General features: G+C 39.1%; 1 non-coding gene across 1 annotated transcript; it reads left to right on the forward strand.

Moving 5' to 3' along the window:
• The first annotated feature begins 202 nt into the window (after window positions 1–202).
• Window positions 203–279, forward strand: trnae-cuc. The gene is given in 2 exon segments: window positions 203–239; window positions 243–279. It is a non-coding gene; the product is annotated as a tRNA-Glu (tRNA).
• Window positions 280–17,109: the final 16,830 nt, after the last annotated feature.

The raw sequence follows: 17,109 nt of genomic DNA on the forward strand, positions 1-17,109 counted from the left end.
GATAACTAATGTGGCAAACTCAATTAATCATAATCCAACCATCATGACACACGATGCAACGCGGTCATAGGACGTGTTTCAATAAAACTCTGGTTTACTGGCCTAATGTTTCAGTCTTTTGTAAAAAATAAAATGGAAAAACAAAACTGTTTCAGTTTATTAATCTGCTGATTAGAACCTCCTCATTGTCTCCAGAGGGGCCGGCACGGTGGTTCAGTTGGTAGAACTTCTGCCTCTCAACGAGCAGATCGCCCTGGTTCAAATCCTGGCCGAGGGCCTTTCTGGGTGGAGTTTGCATGTTCTCTCCGTGCACGCGTGGGTTTTCTTCAAGTACTCCAATTTCTTCCCACAGACCAAAAACATGCATGTTAGAATGATTGGAAACTCTAAATTGTCCCTAGGTGTGAGAGCAAGAGTGAATGGTTGTTTGTCTCATTTGTTTCTATGCGTCCATGTGATGGACTGGAGACCTGTCCAGGGTGTCCCCCAACTCTCACACAGTGACTGCTGGATATGGACACCAGTGATTTCCATGACCCAAAAAGGGAAAATTGGGTAAAGATGATGGATGGATGGATGGATAGATGAATGGATGGATGGATGGATAGAGGATGGATAGATGGATAATGGATGGATCAGTGGTTGGAGGATGGATGGATGGATGGATGGATGGATGATGGATAGATGATGGATGGATGGATGGATGATGGATAGAGGATGGATAGATGAATGGATGATGGATAGATGATGGATGGATGGGTGGATGGATGGATAGAGGATGGATAGATGGATAATGGATGGATCAGTGGTTGGAGGATGGATGGATGGATGATGGATAGATGATGATGGATGGATGGGTAATGGAAGGATGGATGATTGGAGGATGGATAGATGGATGGATGATGAATAAATGATGGATGGATGATGGATGGATGGATGATGAATAGATGACGGATGGATGGAGGGGTAATGGAAGGATGGATGGTCGGAGGATAGATGATGGATGGATGGATGAATGATGGATAGATGATGGATGGATGGATGAATGATGGATAGATGGATGGATGATGAATAGATGACGGATGGATGGAGGGGTAATGGAAGGATGGATGGTTGGAGGATAGATGATGGATGGATGGATTATGAAATGATGTGTCTATGGATGGATGGATGGATGTATGTAGGGGTTTCCTTAATTTTGGGATATCGGCCAATACTTACATGAGAAACTGATTTTACTGTTTTGTTTGTTTGTTTTAACAACAAGTGTCTGAACTTCCTTTCCATTTCAGAGCACTACCTCATGAACAGTTAAAACAGGGTTGTATTGTTTCCAGGATATTGTTCAAGGTTATGTTTTTCAATAAAATAATATTGGAAAACTGAAGGTGCATTGTGACCTTACAACATCTGACAGTGTCGCTTATAAAACAAAATCAGTATCGGTAGATCAGACTGTAGAAATCGGTGATTGGCCAGAAAACTGCAATCGGTGCACCCCTAGATGGATGAATGGATGGATGGATGAATGGATGGATGGATGGATGGATGTGTCCACAGGTTTCCCGGCACTAATCCGAACAGAAAGCCAACATCCCGTTTGACCTTGAAGCTCTAAGGGACCATGAACTTGAAGCACATGCTGCTCTCTGCTCTCCAAGCCACTGATGTCTCCTGGTTTCTCTCTCCTCCCAGTGAACGAGACCTTCCTGCTCTCCTCCCTGTCCTGCAATGTTTTCAAGCTGCTCCTCTAGATGCGTTCAAGGACTGCGTCCCACTCACATCTGTCATTTTCAGGATGTAACAGCTGTTTTTAACACTCTCCTTACAACTTACAGACTCCTTAAAGGAGGAAAGGATCAAGTGACGTACGGTGCAGTGTGTCTCAGCTCCACCTCCAACCAGTCTGACACAAAACTTCTATAATCATCATCAGTTATTATAACATTTATTATAAAGTAATCTTTTTCCATTTTAAAATCCAATTATTAACAGCAAGCCTTTTAAACGAGTCGGAAAAGTACGTTTTGATAACCAACACTTTCAAGTCCCAAAACTTGTTACGAAAAATATCCTCCACAAATTCACAGAAATTATTCTTAATTTGTTTTCACACATTGTTCCCTCTTATAATTCCCAATAAAGTCGGTTTTACAGTAAATGTTTGGTCGCCCGCAGCCTGATGAAGATGAAATAAAAGAACTCAGTTCGGGTTTAATAAAAGATCACCACATCTGGCAGCAGACAGATGTTCACGTTATAAACATTTAATAGGTGGTTTATTAAAAGCGTGTTCTGTGTGTACAGCTGCTGAGCTTTCTGCTTCAAAGTGGATAAAAAAAACGAGTTGAAGGGGCTAAACAAAGTGTTTATTTCAACAAATGTAAAATTAGACTCGTGTAGAATGAGAAGCAGGACATGATTATATGGAGGTTTGTTTATTTTTAGAGGAAATGCTTCACTTGTAGAGTCAACTAATTATAGTTACATGTTGGTATTTGTAAAACTACTTCAGGCTATTTATCAAACTGCAGGAGTGTGTAACGTTTGGTGTGTGTGTGTAACGTTCGGTGTGTGTGTGTGTGTCTTTATTGCACCAGCTGCCATCAGGAAACATCATGTGACCCTGGCTTGTTGTTAGAGAAAATAAGTTAATATCAGATTCTACGAACATCTGAAACAGACGTCCTGATGCATGCTCAATAATCCACGTAGAGAAATCTAACAAATGCCCCATGTGCACTGCTCCTGATCAGCCTGGATTTGCACCTGCACTTTAGGACCGATTCTGGAGGCGTGTCCAGGATCCAAGTCCTGCTAATGAGAGTTCTGCAATGAGTCACTCAAAGCAGTCTGCTCCTCAGATAAATAATATTAAATTATTATTCATCCATCCATCCATTATCTTTACCCGCTTCTTCCATTTTTTTTTTTTTTTTTTTTTTTTTTTTTTCTTCTTCCTTTTTGGTTTACGGGGGTCGCTGGTGCCCATGTCCAGCAATCACTGTGTGAGGGGCGGGGTACACCCTGGATGGGTCGAAAGTCCATCACAGGGACACATAGAGACAAACGAGACAAACAACCATTCACTCTCTCACTCACACCTAGGGACAATTTAGAGTTACCAATCAGCCTAACATGCATGTTTTTGGTCTGTGGGAGGAAACTGGAGTACCTGGAGAAAACCCACGCATGCACGGAGAGAACATGCAAACTCCACCCAGAAAGGCCCCTGGACCGGGGTTTGAACCAGGGACCTGCTCGCTGAGAGGCAGCAGCTCTACCAGTTGCGCCACCGTGCTGCCATTAAATTATTATTATATATGAATATTTCTGTTCAGTGCCCTGAGACAACTTCTGTTGTGACCAGGCGATATATGAATAAACTGAACTGAATTAAATCTGATGAACCAGATTCTACAAAAACATCTATATTTAAATCTAAAAAAGTTAAGTCTGGTTCTCTGGATGTTCAAAAAACAAACAAAACAAAACATGTAGAAACGTTTCTTCTTTCATCCGAAAGACTTCTTCAGTCTGAGGTGGTGTATTCAGCTCATAGCTATTTATATAAGACTGAGTCCCACTAGAGAAGCAGGGACGAAAAGAGCTCCTGAATCAGCCTCAAATCAGCTAAATATACTAGCTTAAGTACTGGTGCAAAAATGTTCTTTCTGTGGCGGGCTGTGCAGAGTTGGGGCTTATCAGGGGCAGTGCAAATGGGGCAAAAGTTAAGTCAGGTCCTCTGGACAGATTCTTCTTGTTGAAACGTTTCATTTTTTATCCAAAGACTTCTTCAGTCTGAGGAGCTGCAACAAACTCAGTCTTATAAATAGCACCTTCTCATAGTGTAGTACTTCCCAAAGTGGGGTACTCGTACCCCTGGGGGTTTGCAAGAGGGAAGTAGGGGTTGCGAGAGAAAATTTGAATAATTAAATAAATTTTAAAAATGTGAAAAGAGCCAGACTACAACCTGAGGCACCTTCGCACATAACCAAATACACATGTAAATGCTGCCATCTAGTGTTCAGCAAAATCATTGCACAGACAAAGTAGAAGGGTGTGACTCGCTGAAGGAACACCTGTAAACCAAAGCAGCAACTCAACTTCTTGTCGGGGCTGTGAAAACATCCGAAGCCATTGCCGAATTTCTGGATGGGAACAGCGTGCGCTGGTCAAACGTGCTGTAAAGACCTTGATGCCCTTTGCTACAATGTACTTGTGTGAAAGTGGATTCTCCACTCTGACAAATATGAAAACAAAACACAGAGCAAAACTTTGTGATGAGAACGATTTAAGACTCAGACTGTCTCAAATTAAGCCAAACATAACAGAGGTGTGTGCATCTTTCCAGGCACACCCTTCTCTTTAAAACTGTGGTGAGTTTAATTAAATACACAGTGTGTTCAGTAACTGTTAGTTATCACACCATGAATGTTTTACAATATATACATTCTACGCAGGCTAAATGTTTGGATAATTCAGCCTATAAACGTGTTCTTTATTAATGCTGACATTTATTAATAAATATCATTTGGTGGGAAAAAAATAACCGTCGTTTAAGATTTTATTTGATATGTGCAGTGTTTCCGAATAAAATTTAAAAGGAGGGTACTTGGCTAGAGGTCAGATGTCTGAAGGGGTACACATCTGAACAAAGTTTGGGAACCACTGTCAAGCAAACAAAGTTCATGCTCAATCATCCAGGTATCAAATCCAATATTTCTCAGTCAGGTCATCTGGACAGTTTATTTTTTTATAGAGACGTTTCACTCTCTATCCGGAGGGCTTCATCAGTTTGAGGAGTTCCAATAAACTGTTTCCCCACCAAGCAGTAAACTCCTTAAGTGGACCAAGCAGTTTGCTGCTGACATCCAGAACTAGCTGTTCTCATGATAAAGGAGGACCATCAGACTAACAGATGGTTGTTAGTGCCCTGATGGCCACTTGCTATTCACAGGAGGCTGAGTGATACTAACAATAACAGCATTGTACGATGTTCATCATCAGGCCAGGACTCTGCGGTCTACACTCATCTCCAGACAAGAGGTCACTCTTTCAGGGATGAAGATGTTCACATCCTGGACAGAGAGGAACGATGGTTTGAGAGAGGAGTAAAGGAGGCCATCTTTGTGAAAAGAAACTGTACATCCATCATCCATTATCTTTTTACCAGCGTCTTCCTTTTTCAAGTCGCAGGGGTCACTGGTGCCCATATCCAGCAGTCATTGTGCGAGAGGAGGGGACACCCTGGACAGATCTCCAGTCCATCACAGGGATACATAGAGACAAACAACCATTCACTCTCTCACCCACACTTAGGGACAATATAGAGTTACCAATGTTAGAGTTATTTTATAATCAGGCTGAGAACCCCGGTCTTGTCTGCACAAAGTTGCACTAGTTTCTGGCCCGGTTCTGTACAGATGAGACGGGCCCAGCTGCTCTGAGTGAGCTTTCCAGGGTCAACACCCGATAAGGAGTAACTTTTTATTTGCTGGCTTCCACCATGTACATAGAGTTGCACTTGACACTCATTTTTTCATCATCAGAAACAGATAAGGTCAACGAGGTCACACATAGTCACCCCACTGATACACTCTGATAGGCTGTGCTCCCGGAAGTAAAGGTGGAGCCAAGGGCCAATATAAGCTGGGGCGTTCTGTGAAACAGGGCTTCCGCTTCCGCTGCTGAGTTAAGACGAGTTGGATGGATGCCTCAGAGCTGAACCTGTAACTTTCTCCTGCCTGATGAATGGAAATTATATCTCTGGATTTATCTGAGTTAGAGCGAGTTTCTTCTCCATCTGGGAATAAAAGAACCAGATGCCGGAAGTGGAGAGTCGGAGCGGTTCCAGGAAGGTCCAGATTCTCGCACCAATCAGTCTAACATGCATGTTTTTGGTCTGTGGGAGGAAGCAGGAGTACCCGGAGAAAACCCACACATGCACAGAGAGAACATTCAGACTCCACCCAGAAACGTCCCCGGCTGGGATTTGAACCGCGGTGACCTGCTCGCTGAGAGACAGCATCTCTTCCAACTGAGCCACTGTGCTGCCCAAAATAAATCACACATCATTAAGAAGGAGTGGAGGCCTCCATGTCCAGCTGTCCCCCTCTTACAATGCTGTTATTGCTAGTATCACTCAGACCCCTGTGAATAGCAAGGGGCCAGCAAGGTGCTATCGATCCATTGCTAGGCTGATGGTCCTTCTTGATCATGTGAACTCCAACGTGTCTCCAACAAACTGGTGGATCCACTATGAGAAGGTGCTATTTATAAGACTGAGTTTGTTGCAGCTCCTCAGACTGAAGAAGTCTTTTGGATAAAAGATGAAACATTTAACAAGAACAATCCGTCCAGAGGAGCTGACTTGGTTAGATCTGATCTTTTAGAGAAATCTATCTTTACTATTGACGGAGTTTGTTCATGCCCACACCGTCCTAGGAGCTTTTAGCCCACAAATAGAAACAAAAAGCACCAATAAGTGGATACTAAACGCCAGTTTATGTGGCGTGACTACCAGGCCTGCCATCTGGGGCCGACAAGACAGCAGAAGGCTGAGATGGAGGCAGTTTGAACAGAAATAGGCAGATTGCTAACAAGACAGCAAATCAACAAAGTTATTTACATGTCAGAAGCAGTTTTTGTTATTGACGTGGAGGGCTGGAACGATAATCCAAGAGCTCCCCGTCATGGTGCACCTACACACTGAGGGAGCGAAATGTTCCTGCCAACACACTCGTGATGCGTTCAAGAGAGCAGCGACAAGGACGAGGCGTAACGACGGCAAAGTAGGCTCGCCCTAGTCATTATCAGCTTTCTTTTCACACGGGGGAGAGCTGGCAGTATAAATCATACATCATTTCCACCTGAGATGGACTGGCAGAGGAGGAGGTGGGGGTAAGGGTGTGAGATTCAGTGAGGGAAGTGGGAAAAAGATGAGAGTGAAAAAGAAAAAGACACACATCCAGAATCTGTCCTCTGATAAATAAAAAAAAAATCACACACTGGATCAAAATAGAGCATAAATGAGCTGTCTGCTGCTTTTGTTCCTGCAGGTGAAGCCATTAGAGCGAGCTGTGAGGAAACAGCATGGACGTGTCACTTCCATTCATAATATCTCAGTAATGTCGCTGCTCCCACAGAGACGCCTAGAACTGTGCCAGGGAGAGAAGACAGAAAGCCCTCCTGTGCATGGGCACATTTTCACGTGGAGAAAAGAAAGGCAATCCATTCTCACTGCTGTCTCAACTGCACAGATTCCCCCATGATGGTGTGAGGTTCACCGGGGAGGCATTAAAACTGGCTGGGGACGCCGGTTCCTGCAGGTGATTGGACGAGTTGGGGCCACGCTGGCAGGGAGACTGGTTGGAAACGAAGCAGAGCGACAGGTGGTGAGTGTTCATTGGAGAGGGTGGAGTTTAACACAAACTGATGGGTGAAGGAAGACGGAGGCAGGGGTGGGTGGGTTCTGGGAAAGAGGAAGTGATTGTAAAAAAGGCAGATAAATGTGAAATGAAGGATGCAGTGTGAGAGGGAAAGCCATATGAAGTTTGGCGAGGTAGGACCCAGATGCAGCAGACACAGAGAGCTCCAAGTAAAAACACCGTTTAGTTTAAATAAATGAAAACAAAAGCTGACGGAGCAGCAAAAAATCAGGAAGGAGAAACAAGAAGGAGGGACAAGAAGTTTGTCACTTCTCCTAAAATACTGAGTCGCTGTTGGGGTGGTGATCAGAACTGGTTTAAATAGAGCTGAGTGGGAGTGACAGCACCGGGAATGATTGCAAATTAGGAACAGGTGCGAGTGATAACTATGTGCAGAAACTGAATTTGAAACGCTCAGACTGAATCTGTATTTGTGTAATTTGGAACTAAATCCATTGGTTTGAAAATTAATTTCACTAAATTGAAACTGAATTTAATGGTTTGAAACTGTATTTAATGGTTAACTGTATTTAATGGTTAACTGTATTTAATGGTTAACTGTATTTAATGGTTAACTGTATTTAATGGTTAACTGTATTTCGTCGTATTGAAAATTCAGGTCGACTACTTTCATTTTCAGCTCTATAATTCAAGTTCAATTCCAAAATTCTGATTTTTGTGTCACACATCCAGGTCCTTGAGAAGCAACGGAGTAATCAAACGCAGATTGACAGATTTACATTTCAAGTTTCACGTCAGTGAAACTTCCTTTATGGAAATGTAGGCGTGGGGTTCAGTCTCAAGGAGGGGGTGATGCAACAGAGTGGATGTAATCCACTGTAAAACACCAAAGAAGAAGAAGATCCTTTACAGTGTATTTTGACCTGGAGCAGTGGTGCACACATGAACTTGGCATGAACTCATGTGCACCGCTGCTCCAGGTCAAAATATGCTGCAAAGGAAGTTCTTCTTTGGTGTTATACGGCGGCGTGCATCCTCTCTGTTGCATCACCCCCTCCTTGAGACTGAACCCCGCGTCTACATTTCCATAAAGGAAGTTTCACTGGCATGAAACGTGAAATGTAAATCTGTCAGTCTGCGTTCAATTACTCCGTGGCTTCTCAAGGACCTGGATGTGTGACACAAAAATCTGAATTTTGGATTTGAACTTGAATTATAGAGCTAAAAATGACAGTAGTCAACCTGAATTTTCAATACAACAAAATACAGTTAACCGTTAAATACAGTTTCAGTTTAGTGCAATTCATTTTCAATCCAGTGGATTTAGTTTCAAATGACACAAATACAGATTCAGTCTGAGCGAGGCAAATTCCGTTTTTGACGGCACACGTTTCTGCCCATAGATAACCGACTGAAGAACTGGTGAAGCTGACAGGGTGGGAGTGAGGAGTGACACAGAAACTCAGAGAGCTGAACCAAAACACAAAGGACAGAAAAATCAAATATAAACCACGGGGAGAAATAAACTAAGATAACTGAAAAGAAGCACAGATTATGACAAGCCAGGGCGCTGGGAGGAGACTGAAGAGGGTGAGGAGCCACTTTTAAAGACAAGTGTGGACCAGAGCCAGCGTTGTAGCAGCACTTGTAGAGGAGGGGAAGAGGGGTTGAGTGGGAATATGAAAATAATAAAAGGAAACTAAGAGGATGTGATTCTTGCACATCTTATCTGAGGCAGAGGAGCAGGTCTGCTGGTGGGAGAAGGCTTCGAGTTAAAGTCATTAAAAAAAACCGTCTAGCTGGCTAAAACGCACGCTATGCTTTTGAAAATAGCCTGAATACAATTTGCATTTATTTAAAGGAGAGTCCATCACACAGGCATTTATACCCCAGAAGGCTTAAAGGGCCAAGGCCAGGGGATGATTGAGGCAGGCACAGTTTGAGTTAAGCATCATAAGGAGACAGAGAGAGGAAGGGACAGATAAGACTAAAAAATACAATTTAACACTGTCTGAGCTGAACTGTTCCTCCTTAAAAGCCACTGAGGTTAAAATAAACCAAAGAAATGTTTTCCATTCCAGCACTCATGGGTTAATAAAAAACAGAGAGGATCTTATTCAGTCCAGCTCCAGGGTACGAGGTATGAAGCTCTGCACGGTGCTGCTGAACTAGCTGTGTTCAGAGAGGAAGGCCATTAGCTGTCGCTGAGCTCCGTCCTGATGCCTCGTGGAGGAGGAGGAGAATGGAGGTACGCCTGAGTGTTTCCATTAATCCTCTGCTACATGAATGGCTGTTTCAGTGCACTCCCAGATGCTGAGGCATGACCAGCTGAACACTTCTGGCTGCCTGCAGCTGGCGTTAACAGCCAAAGAGAACTGCCTGCGGCGTAAGAGTTGGAGCATGAAAAAAGATTCCACCCAAGTCCAAAAAACAACGTCTGTTCTCGTGAGAACATAGCCAGAACGAAACACTTCATTTCTCTATTTGATTTCATTCAGATCACGATGCCTGGAGGGTGAAAAACATTCTTTAAGGATATCCTGATGCATGCTCAATAATCCAGGTAGAAAAATCCAACAAAGTTAAGTCAGGTCCTCTGGACGGTTTCTTTGATGAATTTTTTACCTGGATTATTGAGCATGCATCTAGATGTTTTGAAGCACCTTGGCCATGACGGCCTCAAACGAGTCAGCAGGGCAGAGGGCGCACTCCAGACACTACATCAAAAACTGTTTGACCAACTATGTGAAGGTGCTGTTTACAAGACTGATTTTGTTGTGGCTCCTCAGACTAATGAAGTCCTCCGGATGAAAGACGAAACATTTCAACAAAAAAGAAACCATCCAGAGGACCTAACTTAACTTTGTTGGATTATTTAAAGATGATAAAAGAAAAAGAAAAATACCCCTCAGTGTAGGGTTTCTGGGTTCTGGTCCTACACGTTGTGTTTTCCTCACATTTGCCTGTCACCCCTCGGCCTCTCTCCTCCCTGTACTGTTGCACCTGTGTCAGATCCTAATCACCGCTGTGTCATTTCACCTCGTCAGCGTCTGTATATATTCAGCCCCTTGGTGTCATGTCTTTGTCTCTGGATTGTTCTTCCCAAGGCTTTGTGATCTGTCTCCACTTTGTATCCTCTTTTAAAGTAAGTTAGCTGCCCCCTCAGCATTTTTGTTTTGTTTATTCAATAACAAACCTTTTACTTATTTTTATCGGAGTCTCATCGTCTTCCTGCGCTTGGGTTCAAACACGTTTTGGTCAGATCATGATACTCACAGCCATGACTTCCACTGACATCAACCTAATGTGATGCCTTGGTTAAATTTGATGACTTTAAAATTTCCATTTTAAATCTTATCAGTGATTAGGGAAGATTTAAAACACAGGACTACAATATATTGTTTGGAAATACCTAACTTTGTGCCATGTTTCAGAGTAAAGAAAGGGAATTGGACATACACTCCGTCCTTCCATCGGAGCATGATGTGAGCACAATAACGTGAAAGATACATGAGGTACCAATGTCCTTTTTGGTGTGTGTCTGCATCTACGTGTAACTAAAGTCTCAATTGGGCGGCTGTGGCTGAGTGGTTAGAGCAGTCGTCCTCCAATGCAAGAGTTGGGGGTCCAATTCCACCAGCAGTCACATGCTCTCAAAATCTCTCAAAGTCAAATCTCAAATCTCTCTCAGGCACCACCCAATCATCTGACCTCCCATCACAACTTCTCATTAACTCTGTTCCTGTGTCAAATAAGCACGAGATCCTGAACTGTTTCAACAAACATTTTGTTGCTTCTGGTTCTTTATTTGACACAGTTACTAATGGAAGATCAGCCAATTCACTTAATAACCAAACTTCTACAAATCAAATCCCTCCTACAAGTCAATCCTCAGTTAATCACACCTTCTCTTTTTCTCCATTCTCAGTCAGTGAGGTCAATAAACTGTTAAAAGATCTTGACCCTAAAAAATCTGCAGGTCCAGATGAACTTCCACCTTATTTCTTAAGGCTGGCTGCTCATATCATCACAGTCCCTGTGACCCACATCTTCAATCTCTCCATAAGACAAAACTCCATCCCAGACACTTGGAAAACAGCCTTTGTTCTTCCTTTGCTGAAGGGAGGTGACCCCACCTCACTGAACAACTATCGACCAATATCTAAACTCTGCATTTTAGCCAAGGTTCTAGAAAAACTGATAAACTCTCAAATCAAAAATTACCTGGACTCATTTAACATCTTACCTCCTCATCAATATGAATTCAGGAAACAACACAGCACGACTGCTTCACTGAAGGTTATTAATGACGTTGTTGAAGCACTGGATGCTAAGGATTATTGTGCTGCACTTTTCTTAGACCTGTCCAAAGTTTTTGACACTGTGGATCATGACATCTTGTATCATAAACTCTCAGAAATCGGTTTCTCAGAACACACCATTGGTTGGTTCACTAACTATCTCTCAATGTGTTCAACATAATGGTACTTCCTCCATTTATTTAACAGTCAACAATGGTGTACCACAAGGCTCAGTCTTAGGACCCACCCTCTTTACAATCTACATACATAATGTAGGTAAAAACATCCCTAATGCATCCATACATTTCTATGCTGACGACACAGTTGTTTATTGTCGAGCTAAAACTGTTGATAAAGCTTTCCAGCTTTTGAAATCTGCATTTGACATCATCCAGACAGATTTGTTCCACCTCAAACTTGTTCTAAATGCCGACAAAACCAAAGGGATGCTTTTTTTTCAAATAGGAAGTTGGTCCCAGCAGTTCTTTCTCAGATTTTATCCTCAAATGATGTCCTCATTGAGTTTGTCGATTCCTATAAATATTTTGGTATCTTGGTCGACTCACATCTCTCTTTTAAACTCCATGTGGAAAACTTGGTAAAGAAACTGAAAATTAAACTGGGTTTCTTTTTTCAGAAACAGATCCTGTCTAACTCTGAATGCTAGGAAACGCCTTGTATCTGTGACTTTCCTTCCCTCCATTGACTACGGTGACATTATTTACATGAACGCTCCTACAAGAACCCTGCAGATGTTGGATGCTGTCTATCAGATGGTGTAGAGGCAGGGCAGCCGGCTTGGGACCCAAAAGTCCCGGGTTCGATCCCCAGTCACTGCACATCACGTGGCGTCTCTGGGTAGCACACCTCATCCCCAAAATGCCCCCCGGGCGCTTTCAATAGCTGCCCACTGCACCACCTGGTGGTGGATGGGTTAAATGCAGAGACTAATTTCGCCATTGTATGGAAACATACAGTGCTGACATTGTGATGACATTATTATTATTATTATTATCATGGTGCTCTAAGATTCATAACTGGCTGTAATTATCGTACCCACCACTGCACCCTGTATTCACTGGTTAACTGGACATCATTAACTTCACGCAGACTCTCTCACTGGTACATTTTCATTTTTAAATCACTTCTTGGTCTGCTGCCTTCATACATCTCCTCCTTCATGTCTCTGCGTGAGTGCAGCTACAGCGTGCGCTCTCAGGACATTATTACCAGCAGTGTTCCCTCAATGCGGACTGAACTTGGCAAAAGGGCCTTCTCCTACTCCGCTCCTGTTTCCTGGAATATCTTACAAAAATATCTGAAGCTCTCAACCTTGACCTCTCTAAGTGGCTTTAAGAATCTGTTGGACTCCAGGCAGGGACCAATGCAGACATGTTCCTGTTTTTAGTTTTCTACATTTGCCTTAGAATCGAGCTGTTTTTATGTTGCTTTTCTTTTTTTAGCCATCCTATTTGTTAAAAAAAATAAATAAATAAAATCTGTATGACTTTTTGTGACTGTTTATTGTTGTCGCTGTTGTCCATTGTTGTCATCATTCTTTGTTGAAATAAGGTCTCTCTTGTAAATGAGTCCTGGAGGCTCAATGAGATTTACCTGTCTAAATAAAGGTTGAATGAATGCTGACGTGTCCCTGGGCAAGACACTGAAAACCTCATTGCCTCCGATGTGTGTTCCATTGGTGTATGAATGTGATAAAGCACAGATTAGTCTTGGTACAGATCTAGTAGAGTGCTGTATGAATGAGTAAAGAGGGCACAGCTTGTAGTTTAAAGCACTTTGAGTATCTTCATAAGACAGAAAGGTGATATATACGTGCAGTCCATTTACAGTGCATAGAAAATGGGTTGCCACATCAAAATCCAAGATGGCCACCACTATTTAAAATATCTAAACAAGCCACTCATATATTTGACAAAACTAAGCTTTCTAGTTTTACACTATGTAAAAGTACAGTTGTCGCAAATGATTGGAGTGGCTGAAGATTAATCGATGCTGTAATCATAGAAAATTGATCTATGCTATAAACATTGAAGATTAATTGATGATATAATCATTGAAGCTCAATCAATGTTATGATCAATGAAGATTAATCAATGCTATAATCACTGAAGATGAATTGATACAATAATCACTGAAGATGAATTAATACAATAACCATTGAAGATGAATCGAAGCTATGAACGCTGAAGATGAATTGATGTTATAATCATTGAAGATTAATCGACACATTAATCACTGAAGATTAATCAATGCTACAATCAAAGAAGATTAATAGATTATATACTCACTGAAGATTATTCAATGTGATATTCAATGAAGATTAATCGATGCTATAATCATAGAAGATTATTTGATTCTATAATCCTACATGATTAATCAATGCTATAATCACAGAAGATTAATCAATGCTACAGTCACAGAAGATTAATCAATGCTATAAATATAAAACATTAATCGATACATTAATCGCTGAAGATTAATAGATGCTTTAAGCATTGAAGATTAATCAATGGTATAGTCACTTAAGTTTAATTGATGCGACAATCATAGAAAATTAATCAATGCTATAATTATTTTAATTAATTATAGAAGATTTATCAAACCTATAATCATTGAAGATTATTCGATTATATAGTCATTGAAGTTTAATCAATGCTATAATCACTGAAGATTATTCAATGCTATAATCATAGATTATTTGATGCTATAATCACAGAAGATTAATCAATGCTATAATTATTGAAGATTATTGATGCTGTAATCATAGAAGATTAATTGATGCCATATTCACAGACGATTAATCAATGCTATAGTAACTGAAGATTATTTGATGCTATAAATAAAGAAGATTAATCGATGCAATAATCATTGAAGATTAAGCAATGCTATAGTCACTGAAGTTGAATTGATGCTATAATAATAGAAAATAATTTGATGCTATAATTATAGAAGTTTAATCATTTCTATAGTCACTGAAGTTTAATTGATGATATAATCATTGAAGATTATTCAATGCTATAATCATAGAATATTATTTGATGCTATAATCACAGAAGATTAATAAATGATATAGTCACTGAAGATTAATCAATGCTATAATTATAGAAGATTAATCAACACATTATTCACTAAAGATTAATTGATGCTATAACCATTGAAGATTAATCAATGCTATAGTCACTGAAGTGTAATCAATGCTAACAAACAAGGTCCATGCCCAATAATCCAGGTATACAATCCAACATTTTTCAGTCAGGTCATCTGGACAGTTTCTTTTTTTGTGCTGAAACGTTTCACCTTCCATCCAGAAGGCTTCATCAGTCAAGGAAACACACAACAAAACCGATTTTTCCCCCAAACAGCTTACTTCAAAGTGGAACAAACCAGTTATGTTGGTGCTAAAATTGTGTCTTTGGCACGCCCCCTCCTCCTGTGCCGGCCCTCTTCCTCATTGACAGTCATGTCAAACTGGTTCAAAACAAACAAAGTCCATGCTCAATAATCCAGGTATACAATCCAACAATTTTCAGTCAAGTCAAAACTAATGTAATCAATGCTATAATCATAGGAATTAATTAATACTATAATTATTAAAGATTAATCGATGCATTAATCACAGAAGATTAATTGATAATATAATATTTTAAGAATAATCAATGCTATAGTCATTGAAGATTAATTTATTCTATAATCATTGAAGATTAATTTATTCTATAATAATATAAAATTAATAGATGCTATAATTATAGAAGATTAAATGACACATTAATCACTAAAGATTAATCAATGCTATAACCATTGAAGATTAATCAATGCTATAACCATTGAAGATTAATCAATGCTATAACCATTGAAGATTAATCAATGCTATAGTCATTGAAGATTAATCAATGCTATAGTCATTGAAGATTAATCAATGCTATAATAATAGAAAATTAATTGATACTATAATTATTGAAGATTAATCGACACATTAATCACAGAAGATTAATTGATGATATAATCACTCAAGATCAATCAATGCTATAATCATTGAAGATTAATTTATTATATAATCATTGAAGATTAAACAATGTTATAATCATTGAAGATTAATTTATTCTATAATCATTGAAGATAAATCAATGCTATAATTATTGAAGATTAACTTATTCGATAATCATAGAAAATTAATTTATGCTATAATTATAGAAGAATCATCGACACATCACTGAAGATTAATCAATGATATAATTATGAAAGATTAAACAATGTTATAATCACTGAAGATTATTCAATGCTATAATCATTAAGATTAATTTATTCTATTATCATTGAAGATTAATCAATGCTATAATTATTGAAGATTAACTTATTCTATAATCATATAAAATTAATTGATGCTATAATTATATAAGATTAATCGACACATTAATCACTGAAGATTAATCAATGATATAATTATGGAAGATTAAACAATGTTATAATCACTGAAGATTAATCAATGCAACAATCACAGACGTTTAATTGATGTTATAATCATAGAAAATTAATTAATGCTATAATCATAGATTAATTGATGCATTATTCACAGAAGATGAATAGATACTATAATCGTTGAAGATTAATCAATTCTATAATCACTGAAGATTAATTGATGCTATAATCATTGAAGATTAATTTATTATTTAATCATTAAAAATTAATCAATGCTATAATAATTAAATTAGTTTATTATTTAATCATTAAAGATTAATCAATGCTATAATTATTGAAGATTAACTTATTCTATAATCATATAAAATAAATTGATGCTATAATAATATAAGATTAATTGACACATTAATCACTGAAGATTAATCAACTATATAATTATGGAAGATTAAACAATGTCATAATCAATTAAGATTAATCAATGCAATAATCACAGACGTTTAATCGATGTTATAATCATAGAAAATTAATTAATTCTCTAATCATAGATTAATTGATGCATTATTCACCGAAGATTAATAGATACTATAGTCATTGAAGATTAATCAATTCTATAATCACGGAAGATTAATCAACACGTTAATCACTGAAGATTAATCAATGCATTATTCACTGAATATTAATCAATGCATTAATCACTGAAGATTAATCAATGCTATAATACTTGAAGATTAATCAATGCTATAATCACTGAATATTAATCAATGCTATAATTATAGATTAATCAACACATTAATTACCAAAGATTAATCAATGCTATAATCATTAAAGATTAATTTATTCTACAAAGTATAATCAATGAAAATTAATCAATGCTATATGCATTGAAGAATAATTGATGCTATAATCAATGAAGATTAATTGATGCTATAATCGTTCCCCCCACCCACCCCCACACACACGCACAAAAAAGGAAGTCGATA

This window comes from Nematolebias whitei, chromosome 9 (genome assembly GCF_014905685.2).
Source record: "Nematolebias whitei isolate Nwh7 chromosome 9, NemWhi1, whole genome shotgun sequence".
Taxonomy (NCBI): domain Eukaryota; kingdom Metazoa; phylum Chordata; class Actinopteri; order Cyprinodontiformes; family Rivulidae; genus Nematolebias; species Nematolebias whitei.